Source organism: Phoca vitulina, unplaced genomic scaffold (assembly GCF_004348235.1).
Source record: "Phoca vitulina isolate PV1807 unplaced genomic scaffold, GSC_HSeal_1.0 scaffold30, whole genome shotgun sequence".
Lineage (NCBI taxonomy): Eukaryota > Metazoa > Chordata > Mammalia > Carnivora > Phocidae > Phoca > Phoca vitulina.
The window spans coordinates 17,481,967-17,489,859 of NW_022589733.1; positions in this window are offsets into that span (position 1 = coordinate 17,481,967).

The following is a 7,893-nucleotide window of genomic DNA, read 5'->3' on the forward strand; positions in this document are numbered from 1 at the left end:
AATGTCCTGTAATTTGGGTTTCTCTGATGTTTCCCCAGGATTAGATTCAGGTCATACATTTTTGGCAGAAATACCCTAGAAGCGATGTTGTGTTCTTCTCAGTACAGCCTATCAGGAGGCATATGATTCCTGCTTGTCCTATTATTGTTCACTTTGATCAGTAGATGAGGCTTGTCTACCAGCCTGCTCCATTGTAAGTTACTCTTTTTACCCCTTGTAATGAACAAACCTGAGTCACACTGAGCACAAAAATAAGTATTAATCATAATGGATAACCCATTGAATAAATCATATAAATTGAAATGAGGAATGAGAAATGGAATGTTGTTTCTGATTAAACTTCCAATTTATTTATATCAAATATAGACTCATGATTTCCTATTTTTTTAATGGGTTATAATCCTTTTACAATCTTTTTTTTTCCCCTCAAATTGTGTCTGATTTGATTTTGGGCTCCTGTGGGGTTTTTTTGTTTGTTTTCTTGTTTTTGTTTTGCCATGTCTCCCTATTCTTTGAGCCCTTTCTTACTTTCTGGCACGGATCTCCCAAGCTCACTTATACTTTCTCTGTCCCAGCCCTAGAATCAGCCATTTCTCCAAGGAGCCCCAATTTATTTTATTGGAGAACAGTATTTAGAAACCAAAATCTAGGCATGAGCTGCACTCACTCAGGCTGATGCTGCTCCTAGGCCCTCTTGGTGCAAAGAGCTAGGGAATATACATATGTATATAACACACACATATATATGTATATATATATTTATATCTGTGTGTATTGAAAACCATGAGTTCACACTAATATCTCTAACTCCATTATTCTAGTTTTCTCTTTTTTAAAGATTTTATTAGAGAGAGAGAGAGAGAGAACATGAGCGGGGGGAGGGGCAGAAGGAGAGGGACAAGCAGACTCCCCACTGAGCAGGGAGCTCAACGGGGAACTCAATCCCAGGACCCTGAGATCATGACCTGAGCCAAAGTCAGATGCTTAGCCAACTGAGCCACCAGGCACCCCTCTCATTCTCTCTCTTTCTAGTATTTGTTACTCCCTTCTCTGGTGGTGAGAAATCTGGCTATTATCTTTCATACATTAATTTACATGATCAATGCCCCTGTATGTAACCACTTTCCAAATCTCCATCACCCCAGGCCCTGCACAGATGCTCTCCTACCACATGACCCCACATTGGGCCCCTCCTCTCACGTGGAAACTCACTTCATCCGACTCAGGTTCTGACACTCCATGTGGATGCCCTCCTTCCCCACTCTGGACTGATAACCTGGAGTTAGGCCAGCCCTCCCATGGGTTTGCCGTTTTCACCCCACTTGGGCTCTGATGCCCTATGCCCCTCTCCTCCTGAAGATGTCATCTTCATCCCCCTGAGAAGAGTGAGGAGGGTTTTTTAATGCCAGGCCATTCCCCCATCCCCACCCATAGGGACATTCTCTTCACTCTGCTCAGTTTCCAGAAACTGGCTTTGGGTCACCACAGCTTCTCACCCCAGCCCCAGCCACCTACTGTGCTCTGCCCACCTAAAAGCTTTAGGGCCAAATCAGTGGGGAAGAGGAAAAGCATCAATGATTTGAGGTTTTATTTTGAGCAGAGAAGCTGACTGTGGTGTTAACTCACTCACTGCTTGCCTTGTCTGTTGCTCCCAGAAGACTATTAGTCCTGGAGGGGCCGAGCCTACCTTGTTTACCTCCTCATCAGTATCTCAAGTGTCACCCACTCATGCCCACTGTTCCTTGGAAGATGGCAATGGTTGCTGAGGAGAGGCAGGGGGAGGCCCCAAGAGGCCACATACCCCAAGCACGTATTTGAAAGCCCACACATGCAGATGGCGGGGAGCGGCCTTGCCCAAGAATCAGGCAGTTGCCCAGGTGATGGAATTTATAGTGTGCTGAAAGCTTGTTTGCCCTAAAATAGCTCTCTTGCTGTCTAAACTAGCAATTTCTTTCTTTGTATTTAAGGCCTGGTGTTTAGCACTGCTCCTGGGGGCTGGGGGACAGTGTACAGATTAGGTACAGGAAGGCAGCCAAGCAGGAGCAATGACACCTGGATTCTCAGTTCCCTTCTGTAGGACAGTGACAAGTAACTTCCCTCCCTGGCCTTCCTCCCCCACCTTGAAAGTGGTGATTTCAAGCTCTAAGGTCTCTCTCTCACACAAATAGTTCACGGCTGGTTCTGTTTCAGGACCATCTGCACACTTGGCACTGCACATGGCATTCACCTCAACGCATCCAGCCTCCCTATGAGGCAGGAGATGGATTCTCCTCACCACTTTCCAGATGAGGATGCTAAGATTCAGAGAGGTCACGTGACTCACTTGTCCATAATTACACAACTCTTAAGCTCTGGAGCCAGGACTCAAAACCCAAGCCTACCTGACAGCCCATGTGTCAGGGCTGGGGCTGTGGGCTATGTTTTTCCTTTTATGTCAGAGCGGTTCCGGTTCAGCTCAATGCCAGAAATACTTATGGTTCCAAGCGTGGGCGAGAACCATCTGGCAGAGGGGCTAGTTTGAGGCTGTGTTTGGTGATGCCTCCCTTGAGGACTCGGAGCAAGAAGTGAGGTGTTTGTTGGATTGCCCTTTGTGCCCGCGACCATGCCGCCCCTGGGAGTCGCAGAGACCTGCTCCCAGGGGTGTCCCTATAACGGCAAACCCACCAATTTACAAATGGCTGATTTCCCTGGGGGCAGGGAAGGTGAGAAGTAAAAATAGGTGGGGCAGGAGAGAGGAAACTGAGAGGCCACACAGAAATATCACCAGAGTCCAAATTCCAACAGTCATAAAAATAGGGATCCTTACCCAGCCTTAGTAACCCCGCACATGAACGTTCTCAAAGAACATTCTGCAGAACCTAGAGGATGTCCATAGTCACAGCTAGCTGGGAAAGCCCACACTTGAGCCCTTCTGAAAAGTCACACCTACCCAGTCACCCATGAAACAAATCAAAACAAAAACCCGTTTAACCCTGAGTCTTCCAATCCCACTCCACCACCTATAATGATACGCACAGAACACACGGTGGGAAACCTAGATTTAGGTGTTTATAGATGGGAAGGGGGACATCAAGAGCAAGGCTGCCCAGTGTGGGGCAGAGGCTGCACCGGAACCAGGAGCATGCTCGTGCAGTTACAGCAGTGCAAAGCAAATATCCCTGCTGTTTGTTCCCTCCCGTGCTGCTATATTTGAGACATGGCCTCGAAGATGGGTTTTCAGGGTGCAAACCACCTGAACGCTAATTGGAACCTCTGAAATACTTTCTCAACGTGCACATTTTATTTGTATACAAAGTCTAAACAACCACAGCCTTTAGTTTCCTATATACTCCAGGGTTTAATGCCCGCATTTGTTAGCTGATTCTGAGTAGGTCAAAAACGGATTCAGAGTAAAATGGCGCCAAACATTTTAAGTATCAAGGACAGATGTAACATGCCACAGACTGCGGACAGATGTACCAAGCACCCCCACTCTTTAAAATAAGTTACTGCCTTAAAAAAAGGACTTTTAAGCAGTTGAATTCTTCCCCAAATAAAAATTAAGATGCTTATAATCTGAAGTTCACATCTTGCTTGCCTTTTCTAGAACTTTAAAATAGTTCTTTAAAGAAGCTGATTGGGTGAGATGGGTTTGGAGAGGAGGTAGGGTGGGGAAGATGGAGGAACCTGATGATCATTTCCGAATGTTAATGCAGTTCTATGCAAGAAATAGGTTCAATTAAATGTTCTAGAAAAACATCATATATGAAGCTATCTCGGCGGTCTTGTGATTCATCTTGGTTGATGAAAACAAGATGGAAAACAAAGTTAAGTGTTAACAGTACTGGAAAAATTTTAACTTTACCCACATTGGAATTTCTTTCCTTTTTTTTTTTTTAAAGATCTTATTTACTTATTTAGAAAGCGAGTGCACGAGCAGGTGGAGGGGCAGAAGGACAGGGGGCTCAGTCTCACGACCCTGAGACCATGACCTGAGTCGAAATCAATAGTCGGCTGGCCGCTTAACTGACTGAGCCACCCGCGCGCCCCAACACATTGGAATTTCTTAGGATCGGAAACACTAGAAAAGTGAGGCAACTCCTGTCTACAGTGCTGCCCAAGGTTGCAAAAGAGACCTCATGACCTCAACCCTCCCACACAGAGCCCTGGTCCCCGCTCATCTGTTGCCCACCCTAGACCCCCACTGCTGCCCTCTCAAACCTCTCCTTTCCCTTCAAGCTCCAAGATTCCCTCAGACTCAGAGCCCAGGGAAACTTCTGGGCTGCAGCTCGGCTACGGTCTGGCTCTTTGTACCAGCAGGGTGCACTGTCCACCCACGGTGGGTGTTTTGGCTTCTTCCTCCTGCTTTCAAGCACGCTGCTACAGCTGTGTTCTGTCCCCCAGTCGGCACACACCACCTGTGCCTCAATCAGCAGAGCACTGGGATGGCCCTTCGCAGCCCTGTGGCTACCTGCAGGCTGAGAACTACAGTACTCAACAGCAAGCACTGTCCCTGCCTCCAGAAGCCAGGGTCAGGTGTGGCATCCCATGGGAACTGCACCAGGCGGGTGCCCACCGCTTATCCATCCCTTCAACCTCTGTTTCCTTTATAGATGAGATATTAAACTACAAAATGTGAGATGCCACAAATGGAAGGTGTAGATTCTACACAGGTACAAATGGGGTTGCTGGAACAATGTTTAAATTACAGTTTCCGAGGGGCGCCTGGGTGGCTCAGTCGGTTAAGCGTCTGCCTTCGGCTCAGGTCATGATCCCAGGGTCCTGGGATCGAGCCCCACGTCAGGCTCCCTGCTCGGTGGGGAGCCTGCTTCTTCCTCTCCCTCTCCCTGCTGTTCTGCCTACTTGTGCTCTCTCTCTCTCTATCAAATAAATAAAATCTTTAAAAAAATAAAATAAAATAAAATAAATTACAGTTTCCGAGAGGTATGTTCAGGGCCAACAATCACACTGAAGACCAACCACATGCCAGGCACAGGTGTGCATCCTCTACTGTTCACAATGACTGGAAAGAAATTTGATCCTTCCTTTATAGAGGAAGGAGGCCTAAAGGTGTGAAGTTCCCCAATTTGGGCTGCTTTCTTGTTCTGCTCTTTTTTTTTTATTTTTTTATTTTTTTAAAGATTTTATTTATTTATTTGACAGAGAGAGACACAGCGAGAGAGGGAACACAAGCAGGGGGAGGCGGAGAGGGAGAAGCAGGCTTCCCGCGGAGCAGGGAGCCCGATGCGGGGCTCGATCCCAGGACCCTGAGATCATGACCTGAGCCGAAGGCAGACGCTTAACGACTGAGCCACCCAGGCGCCCCTCTGCTCTTTTTTTTTTTAAAACATTTTATTTATTTATTTTTTTAAGATTTCATTTATTTGACAGAGAGCTAGAGAGCACAGATAGGCAGAGCGGCAGGCAGAGGGAGAGGGAGAAGCAGGCTCTCCGCAGAGCAGCGAGCCCAATGCGGGGCTTGATCCCATGACCCTGGGATCACGACCTGAGCCAAAACCGAGTCAGACACTCAACCAACCGAGCCACCCAGGCGCCCCTCTCGTTTTGCTGCTTCATCAGTTCCATATGTGTCTAAACTGTACTTGCCTGATTCACAAGTAGTGAGACTTCTGTAAGGTCAGAGAAAGCACCCATGCCGGTCCCATCAGGCCAGCTGCCTCCCTCTGTGTGCTGCCGCCAATCCAAGGTGAGAGAAGGAATCTAGAGTGGGTGGTAGTGTGTGTGAGGGCCACCAGGCAGGCTGGCCTTGCATGCACACTCAGGGATATCTACACTCGTGAAAGTCTGTATCTTAGGGCCCAACAAGAGCCCTTACCACAGGTGACCCCCAAAACTCTTCATGCCGTAAGAGGCAGAGGTCCTTCCAAGATAGGAGAGTGGCAGGCCCCTCAACCCACCTTTCTCAGCAAAGAAACTGTGATTACAGCCCCTTCTCCCTCTGTATAAGTATACTCTATACTTTCTCTTTGGGTGCATTCTCTGCCAGTTTTCCCACCTAACAAGAACGACTTCTCCATCCAGGACAGAAATGGAAAAAGGTTAAAGAGCAATATACATGCGCTTAGCACCACAGATGAAAACACTTTCAATAGGTAAACTTCCCTCACCCGCTATACAGGACAATACACACCAGCAGAGCACCACAATGAGCTCAAACTCCAAAGCTAGATGTCTTGGGTTCAAATTCTCACTTTGACCTTACTAGCTGTTCAGCCTTGTTTCCTCTCCTGGAAACTAAGATGGGGATGATGGCAGCACATGCCTCACCGAGTTGTTATGAAGATTCAGTCAGTGTATACAACCATCTAGAGGAGTCACTGGTATATAGGGATCTCTAGCAGCTTTGCTATTACAATGCTACTGCTAGCACCATGAAATAAAATAAGCCCCCAAGTACGTCTTTATTTACCAAACTTCCTAAACTCAATTTCAAGGCAAAATAGAATGGGTTAATAATTTCTACAACTGACAGGTGTTCAGAATGATGTAAACTTTAAAAAAAATGATGTAACCTTCATGGAAGGGATTCTGATAACATCTAACAAAAACTACAGAGGTACATTTACCTTTGACTAGGCAGTCCCTCCCCACTGTTAGGAATTTACCCTGAAGATACATCCCCACAGATAAAAACAACATATGCACAGTTATTAATTGTAGCATTATGTACAAATAAGACCAGAAATGTCCTAAATGTCCACCTATGAGACTGGGTGAATAAGCTATGATATATGTGCATAATTGACTACTATGCAGCTATAAACAAGAATAAAGACTTGAAGACAGAAGACTGAACTCATAAATCAACTTTTAGGCGATGTTAAGTGAAAAAAGTATATATTGTATGTCCACTGAAAGAACCTAGATCCAACAGCATCCAGTAACATTAACCATCCCTACAGTCTAGACTAAAATAAATACCGATTCCCACTAAAAAGAACCAGGACTCCTTGGAAAAAAAAAAAAAACTAATTCCAGGTCAGAGGCAAGGGAAATGCAAGGTGAGCCTGAAACATCTTTTTGTGCCAGAAAGTAAGGAAATGCTCCAAGACCAATGGGGGCATATCAAAAGGACACAGCTGATGTATCTGAGTCTAGTAACCATATATATAAAGAACTCTTACAATGCAACAATAAGACAAATACCTTAATTTAAAAATGGGCAAAGGATTTGAATAGACAACTCTCCTAAGATATACAAATGGCCAATAAGTACATGAAAAAATGCTTGACATCATTAGTCACTGACATACTACTTTATGCTCCTTAGGATGGCTATAATTAAAACAAAAACAAACAAAAAACTCCCAGAAAACAAGTGTCAGCCAAGATGTAGAGAAATCAGAACCCTTATATATTGCTAGTGGGAATGTAAAAAGCTAAAATGGTTTAGTTGCTGTAGAAAACAATCTGGTGGTTTTTCAGTTAAAACAGAATTGTGATATGACCCAGCACATACTCTTAGGTACGTGTCTACAGAACATGTTTACACACAAACTTACATATGAATGTTCCTAGCAGCATAATTCTTAATAACCAACAACTGAAAACAACCCAAATGCGTATCAACTGATAAGGGGATCAAATGAAATGTAGTTTTATCCTTGCAATGGGGCGGGCATTATTTAGCCACACAAGGAGATGAAGTACTGGTACATGCTACGACATTGATGAACCTAGAAAACATTATATTCAATAATTGGGGGGGGGCAGAATTTGGACTAATAGGTATGAGGTTTCTTTTTAGGGTGATGGAAATGTTCTGGAATTTGACAGAGGTAGAGGGTACATAACATAGTGAGTATACTAAAAACCCTTGGACATTTTAAAGTGGCAAATTTTATGTTGTAGATTATAGCTCAATAAAAAGAAAAAGGGACACAGCTGGCTGAA